The sequence below is a fragment of the Leuresthes tenuis genome, unplaced genomic scaffold (assembly GCF_036924035.1).
Source record: "Leuresthes tenuis unplaced genomic scaffold, fLeuTen1.0.hap1 SCAF_22, whole genome shotgun sequence".
In the NCBI taxonomy this organism is placed as follows: domain Eukaryota; kingdom Metazoa; phylum Chordata; class Actinopteri; order Atheriniformes; family Atherinopsidae; genus Leuresthes; species Leuresthes tenuis.
Window position 1 is genome coordinate 26,928,048 of NW_027325376.1, and position 13,043 is coordinate 26,941,090.

Sequence of the window (13,043 nt, forward strand, 5' to 3'; positions counted from 1 at the left end):
GACATTCAAACAGAGTGAATCTTTGCCATCAAATAATAAAGCTTTAAATATCTTGTTTTTGTTGTATATTTATTGAATATAGGAACTTCACTGCAATAGGGGTTTGTATGATCATCATCATAGGCCTAATTTATAAATGTATAAACAAACTGAGAAATAAGAAACTGTTTATGATGACAGAAATTCATGCTCCCCCACAGAATATTGAGTTGACTATCATTTATTAACAGAAACCAGCATAGGACATGAATTGTTCCGGCCATGTATTTTGATGTCTGTGTGTGCAGATACTGAGCTCGTCCATATACACAGTAGACTGAAGTGAATTCTATACAGCTAAAAATGAGGCCCCAAACACCTACAGCAGACTTTGGATGTGCAACGGTGCTTTCCATCATCATCACTTCCAACATAGATTGAAGCTGATCTGGTGGCACATTGTGGCCTAATTCACTTGCCAAAAGTTTGTTTTTGCTTTAGCATCTGTCAATCATCCTGTCAGAATTTTGAAACGTTATATTTCCCTTTAGTAACAATTGAAAGGCAAGTTATCCAGACCTAAATATTACAGTAGTTACTAGGGGTGTGACGAGATCTTGTGCCATAAGATCTTAAGAGATTAAACTCAACAATATTTCTCGTCACGTTACAAATCTGTCTCGCGAGATTTGTCAGCTATCCAAACTTGTATTTGTGACCTGTGGGGGCAGTAATGCGCCTTTGCTATGTCTAGCCTGCCAGAACCTAAAGAAGGAGAAGGAGAAGAATAAGTAGAGGAGAAGGAGGGGAAGCAGCAAGCAGCCAGAATCATGTCAGAAAATACTGGTATTACCACTGAAGATGCCCCCGCCACTTTCAAGTCATTTGTTTGGCAGCATTTTGGGTACCTGGCAGAAATGATAAATGTCAGTAGAGTGACTGATAAGGCACGGCTGTGTAGTTGCAGCAAGTTGTCAGTGACATACTTGGTAGGGCTCTGTTCGCACTATTTGCGCATAGTATTGTTTGCACTTGAAAAAAAGAAAGAAATATTTTATTTATATCATTCGAACTTTTATAAATTTTAGTTTTAGTTCAATTTGTGGAAGAAGAAGTTTATTAAAGGCTCATGCTTACATTATGCATGTAAAGAGTTATAATAAAGCATTTCAAAATGCATGTGCAACTTGGTTAGATAAAAGTATGTTGGTCCCGTCATATATTTTGTCATTGTAGTTTTCTTACAATCTCGTCTGGTCTCATTCTCGTGAATCCAATATCATGTCTCGTGAGCTGAGTGTATCGTCACACCCCTAGTAGTTACTGGTATAACACCTCAGAAGTCACCTCACACTAATCAGTCACTTGTAATTTATTTCCAAATTTCTTCTTTAGAGTATTATTTAAGTTTAGGAAGGAAAGTTTAAGAAGGACAGACAGTTTAAATGTTTAACATGGTTATCATGTATATCATTATTAAACAACTTATGACGAGGACTGGTGGTGGGCTGGATGCGAGGAGGACTGGTGGGGGGCTGGATGGCAGGACTGGTGGTGGGCTGGATGGCAGGACTGGTGGTGGGACAGATGGCAGGAGGACTGGTGGTGGACTGGATGGGAGGAGGACTGGTGGTGGGCCAGATGGCAGGACTGGTGGTGGGCTGGATGGCAGGAGGACTGGTGGTGGACTGGATGGGAGGAGGACTGGTGGTGTGCTGGATGAGCAGAGGATGGATGGTGGACTGGATGGCAGGACTGGTGGGCTGGATGGTGGGCTGGAAGGCAGACTGGATGGTGGGCCTGATGGCAGGACTGGTGGTGGGCTGGATGAGCAGAGGATGGATGGTGGACTGGATGGCAGGACTGGTGGTAGGCTGGATGGTCGGCTGGAAGGTGGGCTGGATGGTGGGCTGGATGGTGGGCTGGAAGGCAGACTGGATGGTGGGCCTGATGGCAGGACTGGTGGTGGGCTGGATGAGCAGAGGATGGATGGTGGACTGGATGGCAGGACTGGTGGTAGGCTGGATGGTCGGCTGGAAGGTGGGCTGGATGGTGGGCTGGATGGTGGGCTGGAAGGCGGACTGGATGGTGGGCCTGATGGCAGGACTGGTGGTGGGCTGAATGAGCAGAGGATGGATGGTGGACTGGATGGCAGGACTGGTGGTAGGCTGGATGGTCGGCTGGATGGTGGGCTGGATGGTGGGCTGGAAGGCGGACTGGATGGTGGGCCTGATGGCAGGACTCGTGGTGGGCTGGATGGCGGAGGACTGGTGGTGGACTGGATGGGCGGAGGCCTGGTGGTGGACTGGATGGGCGGAGGCCTGGTGGTGGACTGGATGGGCGGAAGACTGGTGGTGAGCTGGATGGTGGAGGACTGGTGGTGGGCTGCTGGCTCGTACAACCTCAGTGGTACAAAAAGAGGAAATTATTAACCTCCTGTAATAAGAACAAATGTCCCCTTTTTTCTAGCAGTGAGTGTGCTCCATAAGGAAATGTAGCAACTGTAATTGTTGTGTCTGTGCCACATTTTTTTTTATATGGACTGTGGAGTGAGATTTTATAAATAATTGCACACACTTACCATTAATTAACACTTCATATAGTGCCTTCATCCTGTCAATGCATTTTTCAGACTGCTCTGACAGCTCCCATTTATGATGAAGGATTAGTGTGGACCAGGTGTTCTACTTTTTCCTTTTTCTTACAATCAACATTATGGCTTTGTACCCCAGCGTGTTTAACTTTTTGACCTGAAAATGAAGATATACAGTTTATAATATAATATATACAGAAACATAAACAATTATACATTTCTGAAACATCATGAGCTGTAATTATGTTTTTTTCAACCACATGTCCTTCCTGGTCTCAAATTTAAAATTTTCTTCATTTTCTTGGCTGTACTGACTGGCAATATTTGCAGGTTTTTGTGGCAACATGAATAGCTGCTTTGCAGCTCACGCAGGTTGTTGTTGTTGACCCTCGTGGCATCTTAAAACTAGAATATAAAACAATCAACATTTAATAACCAAAGTGACAAAAGGAACTGCATTCTTTAAGTGTTATCACATTACGAATGTTTGTAATTTGGCCTACTTCAGCATTATCAGTCATATCAGACATCAACACTTCATGTTGCACTGTTTCAATGGTGTTCACATCATAGCATCACATCCCATTAACTGCTATTATCCTTTGCAGCAAAAATAACTGAAAGTCTGACAGTTTTATTTCTCGTTTGTATCTATTTGCTGATGTGCACAGCTTGCACTTACAGTGCTCTGTTCTGTTATAATAAAAGAGTAAATAAAAGAGCAACACGTTTATTGTCAGTGTTGATTGGAGACCAGCTTTGGCACAAGCTACTCTTCTCAGGGCGTTTGTTTAATTTCACTTGAAGAACATGTAGAAACATACTTTGTCCTCTTCACTAGGCTATTCCTGAATCCGGTAATATTTTGAGGGCCAGATGGAAAGCATTGGTGGGTCGGATGTGGCCCGTGGGCCGCCAGTTGATGTTGATTTCTGTTTTCATCTCGGTATATTGTATTTTTTAGATTTGTAGCTCATACCTCGTTTTGATACCTCGCAGAGTTGTAGTCTTACACACTTCTCTGCGGCTTCCCACCTGATGCTGCCCCCCCCCCCAATCAAAAAACACAAAAGGAGCAAATCCTCTTGTGCAAAAAAAAAATTTAAAACAAAAACTTTAACTGAACAAAAACATCAAACTATTAAATGAGGTTTGCTGAATATTAGATCTCTCCCTTCAAAGTCTCTGTTAGTGAATGATTTGATTTGTGATCATCATATTGATATATTTTGTTTTACAGAAACCTGGCTGCAGCAGGAGGATAATGTTAGCATTAATGAATCAACTCCCTCTGACTATTTAAATGTTCATGTTCCTAGAACCACAGGCAGAGGAGGAGGAGTGGCAGCTATCTTCAGATCAGGGTTACTAATCAGTCCTAGACCCAAGATTAGTTTTAGCTCTTTTGAATCTCTGATTCTCAGTTTTTCCCACCCAAAGTGGAAATCACAAAAACCTCTTGTGTTTGTTGTTGTGTATCGTCCACCTGGCCCTTATTCTGAGTTTCTCTCTGAATTCTGAGTTTTTATCCCAGTTAGTGCTGAGTACAGATAAAGTCATTGTAGTGGGTGACTTTAATATTCATGTAGATGTTGAAAATGACAGCCTGAATATTAACTTTAATTCTATATTAGACTCTATTGGATTTTCTCAAAGTGTTCACAGACCTACTCACTGCCTTAATCATACCCTTGACCTTGTGCTGACTTATGGCATTGAGAGTGAACAGTTAACAGTGTTCCCTCATAACCCTGTCTTGTCTGACCATTTTTTAATAACTTTTGAATTTACATTACTTGACTACACGGTTTCTGAGAAGAATTTTACATATAGAAGGTGTCTGTCAGAGAATGCTGTAACCAGATTTAAAGAGTTGATTTCATCATCCTTTTCTTCACTGCCATGTGCTGATATGACAGAGGACGGCTACCTAAATTTTACTCCAGTAGAACTTGACTCTCTTGTTGACAGCACTATAGCTTCAATGCGTACAACACTGGACAATGTTGCCCCTCTGAAAAGGAAGGTAATCAGTCAGAAGAGGTTGGCTCCTTGGTATAATTCACAGCTGCGTGCGTTAAAGCAGCCTGCAAGAAAGCTGGAGAGACAGTGGCGTTCCTCTAATTTAGAGTCTCAATTAGTCTGGAAAGATAGTTTAATAACGTATAAGAAAGCACTTCGTAAAGCTAGAACTGCTTATTATTCATTATTGATAGAAGAGAATAAGAATAATCCCAGGTTTCTTTTCAGCACTGTTGCCAGGCTGACAAAGAGTCCGAGCTCTGTTGAGCCATGTATTCCTTTAACTCTCAGCAGTGATGATTTCATGAGATTCTTCATCAATAAAATTGTTTCTATCAGAGAGAAGATTAATGGAATCCTTCCCATTATTATCACTGATGTATCATCAAGTAGAGCAGCTTTAGAAGTATCTTTCGAACCTGAATTGTATTTAGACAGCTTCTGTCCAGTTGATCTTTCTGAGCTAACAACAGCAATAGTCTCTTCTAAACCATCAACTTGTATGTTAGATCCAATCCCAACCAGACTGTTCAAGGAGGTTTTCCCCTTAATTGACACTTCCATATTGGATTTGATCAATCGGTCTTTGTTGATAGGATATGTACCTCAGACTTTTAAGGATGCTGTAAGTAAACCTTTACTTAAAAAACCTACTCTTGATTCAGAAGTGTTGGCTAATTATCGACCTATATCCAATCTCCCTTTTTTGTCTAAAGTTCTTGAAAAAATAGTTGCAGTTCAACTTTGTCATCATTTACATAGAAATAATCTGTTTGAAGAGTTTCAGTCAGGATTCAGAGTGCATCATAGCACAGAAAGAGCCCTGGTGAAAGTTACCAATGATCTCCTGTTAGCTTCTGATAGCGGACTTGTTTCTGTGCTTGTCCTGTTGGATCTCAGTGCTGCATTTGATACGATCGATCACAGCATTCTGTTACAGAGACTTGAACATGTTATTGGGATTAAAGGAACTGCATTAGGCTGGTTTAAGTCATATTTATCTGATAGATTCCAGTTTGTTCTTGTAAATGAAGAATCTTCCTCACACGTTGGAGTAAGTCACGGAGTTCCTCAGGGTTCTGTGCTTGGACCGATTCTTTTTACTTTATACATGCTTCCATTAGGTAACATTATCAGACAGCATGGCATAAATTTCCATTGTTATGCTGATGATACTCAGCTGTACTTATCTATGAAACCAGATGAAACCAACAGGTTGGTCAGACTACAAGCCTGTCTTAAAGACATAAAGACCTGGATGACTCAGAACTGTCTGCTTTTAAATTCAGACAAAACTGAAGTTGTTCTCTTTGGACCTGAGCGCTTCAGGGAGAAATTGTCTAGTTATATAGTTACTCTAGATGGTATTTCCTTGGCTTCTAGTTCTACAGTGAGGAACCTTGGAGTTATTTTTGACCCGAATTTATCATTTGACGCACATATAAAACTGGTTTCTAGGACTGCCTTCTTTCACCTTCGTAATATTGCTAAAATCAGGAACATCCTGTCTCAGGGTGATGCAGAGAAACTAGTTCATGCATTTGTTACTTCAAGATTGGACTACTGTAATTCCTTATTATTGGGCTGTCCCACATATTCTCTGAAAAGCCTCCAGCTGATCCAAAATGCTGCAGCCAGAGTTCTGATGAGAACTAACAGGAGAGATCATGTTTCTCCAGTTTTAGCTTCTCTTCATTGGCTCCCTGTTAAATTCAGAATAGAATTTAAGATTCTTCTTCTCACATATAAAGTTCTTAATGACCGAGCTCCATCATATCTTAAAGATTTAATTGTCAGGTATTTTCCTAACAGAGCACTTCACTCCCAAACTGCAGGTTTACTTGTTGTTCCCAGAGTTTCTAAAAGTAAAATGGGAGGTAGAGCCTTCAGTTATCAGGCCCCTCTCTTGTGGAATAAGCTGCCAGTAAGCAGACACCCTTTCCACTTTTAAGATTAGGCTTAAAACTTTCCTTTTCGATAAAGCTTATAGTTAGGGATGGCTCAGGTAATCCTGAAACATCCCATAATTAAACTGCTATAGGCTTAGACTGCTGGGGGACCTCATCTGTCACACCTTTCCTCACTTTGCTCTCTTTTTTCCCCCTGTTTAATTTCACAATTGATTTTATGTACATGTGACATTATTGTGGTTATTAACGTATGTTTCCCTGTTCCAACAGATATCCTTTGAATGGCGTTATGGTGTTTTTCCCCCCTCTTTTCCCTCTTTTCTGTCTTCTCAAACCCCAGCTGGTCGAGGCGGATGGCCACCCTTCCTGAGTCTGGTTCTGCCAGAGGTTTCTTCCTGTTAAAAGGGAGTCGTTCCTTTCCACAGTTGCCTCAGGAACGCTCAGGACGGGAGATTGGACTGAAGACAAGTTTCGGTGCAATCTGTTGGTTTCCTTAGCTAGGATATTAATTTTTGAATTGGCTCTATATGAATTAATTGGATTATTATTACAATGAATTGAATTCCAATTGGCTTGAATTGGACTATATTACTTAAGTGCCTTGAGAGGACAATTGTTGTAATCTGGCGCTATATAAATAAAATTGAATTGAATTGAATTGAATTGAATTGATTCTGCTGCAGTGACGTGAATTTGGAATCAATAAAGTTTAGAACTTATCATTCTGACCTCGGTTAGCACATTGTTGCCAACTGTAACAAATGTTTTTTTTTTTTTTTTTTTTTTTCTTCCCTTGTCCTGTTCAGCATTATGGCAGCAGAATTGTAGTCTGAATACCTTTGATGCCAAATAGATTTGCTTTGCCAAGGGAAGTTTTATAAATGTAAAGCTCCCCTTGATGCCCATTTATTTATTTTTGTTTACAATATATAACATGTAATAGAACTGAACCGGACCGGGGGACAAGGAAAGAAGAAGAGGAAAGAAGAGGAAACAGAACAAAAATAGAAACAAAAACCAGACAACCAGCTGCTACACCTGTAAAAAACAAAACAGACAACAATCCGTGCCCTCGGAGGGGAATACAGCCTTAGCGCCACCAGGAGCACCTGAAAGCAGACAAGCAGAGAAAAAACAAACACACAACCAAACAAAAACAAGCACAAGAAGCGGTAATCACATACAACACAGCTGTAAATATAGATGACCTGAGACAACATGATAATACATCAACTGCTTAGCGAGCATGCTACTGGACTAATGAATGTGTGTGTGTGTGTGTGTGTGTGAGAACATGCAACACCCATGGCACAGGACCTACATGGTAACCGTGCTTAGTTATGAGTGTATAAGTGTGTACAGGGCCACAATCCACAGCCCCCCCCCCCCCCCCCCCCCCCCCCCAGCGATCAGAAGCAGGCAGAGAGGGCCACAAGACCCAGGCCACCAGCAGCCCCCACGGAGCACAGAACCCAGGAAGCCCACCGCAGGGACAACCACGCATCCACCCAGAAGACTGCAGAGGAAGCCCCCGGAAAGAGCCCCCATAAGCATAGGGCAGAGGCCCTCAGAGAGCCCGGGGCAACAGCCCACCGACCCCGCCCAGACATGGGCCGTGCACTGGACCCGGGCCCCGGGAGCCCGAGCGCCTCCAAACCCCCCGGCAGAGGCCCCACCCAATACCCAGGAGGGCCAAGTGCCCCAGACAGCCACGCAGTGGGTCAGCGCCTGCCCCAGCGCCCCTGGCCAAGTGCCCTGGGAGTCAAGACGTGCCCACAGGTGGGTGAAGTCGCGAGCAGCGGGGAGAGGCAACGCCGCCCCCCCATCGGGAGAAGCACAGGCAGGCCAGGCGACAGCAAGTCCCAGATCCAGGCCCAATCATTACCACACACACTTTCACGTCCCATACATCCACACATCCACACGTCCCCCCAGCCACCACAGACCCCGAACCAGCAGAACAATTAATTAATCCTCTTGGCCCCTCCTGTCCCGAGCAGCAACCAGGAAGCAGGGGTGTGGGAAGAAGACCCCTCGCCTCACCCTTCTGGCTCTTCAATATTTTCTAATAGTGAGCGATTAAAATTGAGGGGCAGCCAAACTTGTAGGACTGGGAGCGCGGCCCTCTGGGCAGCCTACATACCCAAAGAGCCCCGCCCACCAGATGCCACTCAGTGTAACCACCCCCCAAGACCTAATGTGTGTGTGTGTTTGATAAGTAGTAATGTCTAAGGTGTAATTAAAACAGGGGCGGGGAACTGCAGAGTGCAACCAAAGGGGACCACCTACGTGGCCCCATCCACTACACCCCACCGAACACACACGCCCCCAAAACCCTTCATGTGTGAGTGTGTGCTGTGTACAGGAGCCAGAAGGGAGAGGGGTATGGGGATATACACCGGGGGAGCTACTCTCCCCCGGAGAGAGCAGCCAGGGACTGGCTGCAATAGGCATCCCCGCTACCTGGGAGCCAACACAGGGCAGGAGGGGCTGATGTCCACCAGGCTCGGGGCCTGCAGCGACCATATTGCGGGAGCTACTGTACCCCCAGAAGGTACCCATCCCCGCCCCACACCGCAAGACAGTCCCACCCGCAAGCCCCCAAAACTGCCCTCCAAGCCCGACACACAGTCCCCCCCAGCAATGAACAACCCGGTCCCCACGACCCGAGAGACCACCAGACGCCCGAAGCCACACAGCCCCCCCCAGCACACACCCAACCGCCCAGAGCGACGGGACAGCAACCCACCACCACCACTATGTGATAAAGCTAATCAGCGGGAACCAGAGAGAATTAAATTCAGCCAATTGATGTTTTGAGGAGGCAGACATTGTTTCCATGCTAATATAATCTAAAAGAAAATTTCTACACTGGTTAATACACAGATTGTTCTTCGCTTTCCAGTTCATGAGAATAGTTTTCTTTGCGATACATAACACTGTGAGAACCATGTGTGCTGAGTTAATTTCCATGTTGATGTTGTCTAAGTCACCCAGTATGCACAGTGTGGGGCATGCAGGGATGCTACACTTTAGCCATGTTGATAGGTCCGCACAGACTTCAAGCCAGAACTTCTGGACAGGCGCACAGAACCACAAAGCGTGTGCATAATCATCAGGTGTGTTATCTGTGCAATGTGAGCAGATGTTTGAGTGTGTTAGACCCATCCTGAACATCCTTTGTCCTGTATAGTGTGTTCTATGAAGGATTTTGTATTGTATGAGCTGTAAATTAGAATTCTGAGTCATTCTGAAGGTGTTCAAACATATTTGTGGCCAGAAGCTATGACTAGAACTGATGGATAAATCTGCCTCCCATTTTGAGGATGGAAGAGACATTGTGTCATCTATTTTAGACAATAATTTATATATTTTTGATAGTAGTTTTGGGGTGCAGATGCTTAGAAATTCTGCTACCCTAATCGGGAGTTGTAAGTCTGGTTGGTGGAGGATATATTTCTTTGTTATTATAGACTTAAGTTGTTGATATTCTAGGAATTTATTGCTGCCTATCTCGTGTTGTGATATGAGCTCATAAAATGAAATAAAATTTCCATTTTGGATTATATGTTCCAGATGTTTGATTCCTTTGATCTTTCACAGAGTAAAGTTTAGCATTTTTTTGTTTTGCAGTATGTCAGGATTGTTCCAGATGGGTGTAAGCTTACATGGGACAATTGAAGACTTTGTTATTTTAAGAAATTCCCACCAGGCTGTCAGAGAGGTGCTGATGTTAATGCTTTTGAAACATTTGTGATGTTTTACGTTTTGACTAATAAGTGGCAGGTCAGAGATTTCCAGATTATCACACAATGCTTGTTCTACATTTATCCATGGTTCATCTATTGGGCTAGGTTTAAACCATTTTGATATATACTGTAACCTATTGGCTAAGGAATAGTGCTGAAAATTAGGTAAATCTAATCCACCCCAGTCCTTGGTCTTCTGTAGGGTTTTTAAACTAATACGTGGTGGTTTGTTTTTCCACAGAAATTTGGAGATGCAAGAATCTAGTGACTTAAACCAAGTAGCAGATGGTTTTATGGGGATCATTGAAAACAAATAATTAACTTTTGGTAGTATCATCATTTTAATGGTTGTAACTCTCCCCATAAGTGATATAGGTAAGGACTTCCAACGAGAGAGATCGTCCTCTACTCTCTTTAATAATTGCACATAATTTAGCTTTGTTAGCTCTGAGAGCCTGGAGGAAATGTTTATGCCTAAATATCTGATATTTCCTGACTGTAAAGTGATCGCAGGTATATTCTGGACTCTGCAGTTAATGGGCAGAACTGTGGTCTTAGACCAATTGATAGAGTAGTCAGAAAGTGCTGAGAATTTATTTATGAGTGTGATCGTGTGAGTGAGAGACGTTTGAGAGTTCTGAAGGAAAAGTAAAACATCATCAGCATAAAGACTTATTTTATGCTCAATATTTTGGGGTTGGATGCCTTTAATATTTCTTTCTTGTCTGATAGCAGCTGCTAAAGGTTCGATGAAAATAGCAAAAACTGAGGGAGAAAGTGGGCAACCCTGTCTTGTACCTCTCTGCAGACTGAAGCTTGGAGAGGTTTGATCATTTGTCCTGACACACACATTTGGGGAGCTATATAATATCCTTATCCAGTTGATGAAGTGTGACCCAAACCCAAATTTGTTTAATGCTGCGAATAAAAATTTCCAGTTCACTCGATCAAATGCTTTTTCTGCATCTAGAGAGACTATTGTGGTTTCCAGGTTGTTGATGTTAGAATAGTCTATGAGATTAATTAGCCTGCGAGTGTTAGTGGATGAGTGTCTACCCTTTATGAAACCTGTCTGGTCAGGATGTATTATAAGTGGAGTTATTTTTTCTATTCTTTTGGCGAGGGCTTTACAAATAATTTTGAGGTCTGCATTTATTAGAGATATTGGGCGGTAGCTGGATGGAAGTATGGGGTCTTTTCCTGGTTTCTGTAGCAAGATAATGTTAGCAGAGTTCATGTGTGGGGATAATCTGCCATTCTGCTTAACTTGTAATACCATTTTGTGAAATGCAGGTGCCAAAACAGTCCAAAATTCTTTGTAGAACTCTGCTGGAAAACCATCTGGTCCCGGGGCTTTGTTACTAGGCATATGTTGAAGGGCTTCATGGAGTTCTCCTATTGAAAGAGGTGAATCCAGAGCCATTGTCTGTTCGGTTTGTAATTTTGGAAGGTTGATATTACTAAGAAACTGATCTATGTTACTGTCTGATGGATCATTTTGTGATGAATATAAGGTTTTATAGAAGTCCCTAAAAGCATTGTTGATTACATCGGGGTCATGGGTGACATTTCCTTTTGAGTCTTTAACAGAAGTGATTGTTGTTTTCTCCTTGTTTCTCTTTAGTTGGTTAGCTAGGAACCTTCCAGATTTATTGCCGTGCTCAAAGTTCTCCAAGCGAAGTCTTTGTATCAGAAACTGTGTTTGTTTATCAATAATTTTGTTTAATTCAAGTTTAGCTTTTCTTAATTCATTCAGTGTGTGTTCCTCTTTGGAGGTACTGTAGACAATTTCTAATGATTTAATCCTGAGTTCTAAATCTGATATCCTTGAACTTTCCCTCTTTTTCTTATTTGATGAAAAAGAGATTATTTTGCCTCTCATAACTGCTTTTCCGGCTTCCCAAAGAGTACAAGCTGACATTCCTGGCAGGTCATTATTTTCTAAATATACAGACCATTCCCTTTTGAAATAATTAATAAAATCAGGGTCTTTTAGTAATGATGTATTAAATCTCCAATTCCTAGCTGGTGGTGTAACTCTGTTATTCTTCAGTGTGATAGAAACTGGAGCGTGATCACTGATAGTGATGGGGTGGATTTTGGTGTCTGAAATATCCCTCAACAAGGAACTGCTAACTAACAAATAATCTATTCTTGAGTATGAGTGGTGTACCGGTGAGAAGAAGGTGTATTCTCTAAGAGTGGGGTGGTGGGAGCGCCAAGCATCACAAAGACCAAAATCTTTCATATACTGTTTAACAATATTCGTGGACTGCCAGTTCTGCTGACTTCCTGAAGTACTGAGTCTGTCTACTCCTGAGTCTAATACCATGTTAAAGTCCCCTCCTATGATGAGTGTGTTATCTGAGTGATCAGAGAGTGAAGTGAAAAAGGAGTGAAAAAATGAGGGGTCATCCACATTTGGACCATATATATTTGCAATGCATAAATTCATATTTTGAACAGATAAATTAACTATTAGAAATCTACCTTCTGGATCTATAACTGTGTTGTTTACGGTGAAATTTACTCTTCTATTTATCAGAATGGCTACACCTCTTTGTCTGGAGTTGTAACAGGCTGAGTACACATGAGGAAACTGTGCTGTGGTGAGAACATCAGCTACAGTCTTTGATAAATGAATCTCCTGTAATAAAACAATGTCCGCCTGTAAATCCTTCAATTTATTGGAGATTTTTAATCTCTTCTCCCTGGACCCAGCTCCATGCACATTCCATGAGATAAACCTCAGTGTGGACATGCTCAGACTAACGCAGTGAGTGCTGGATG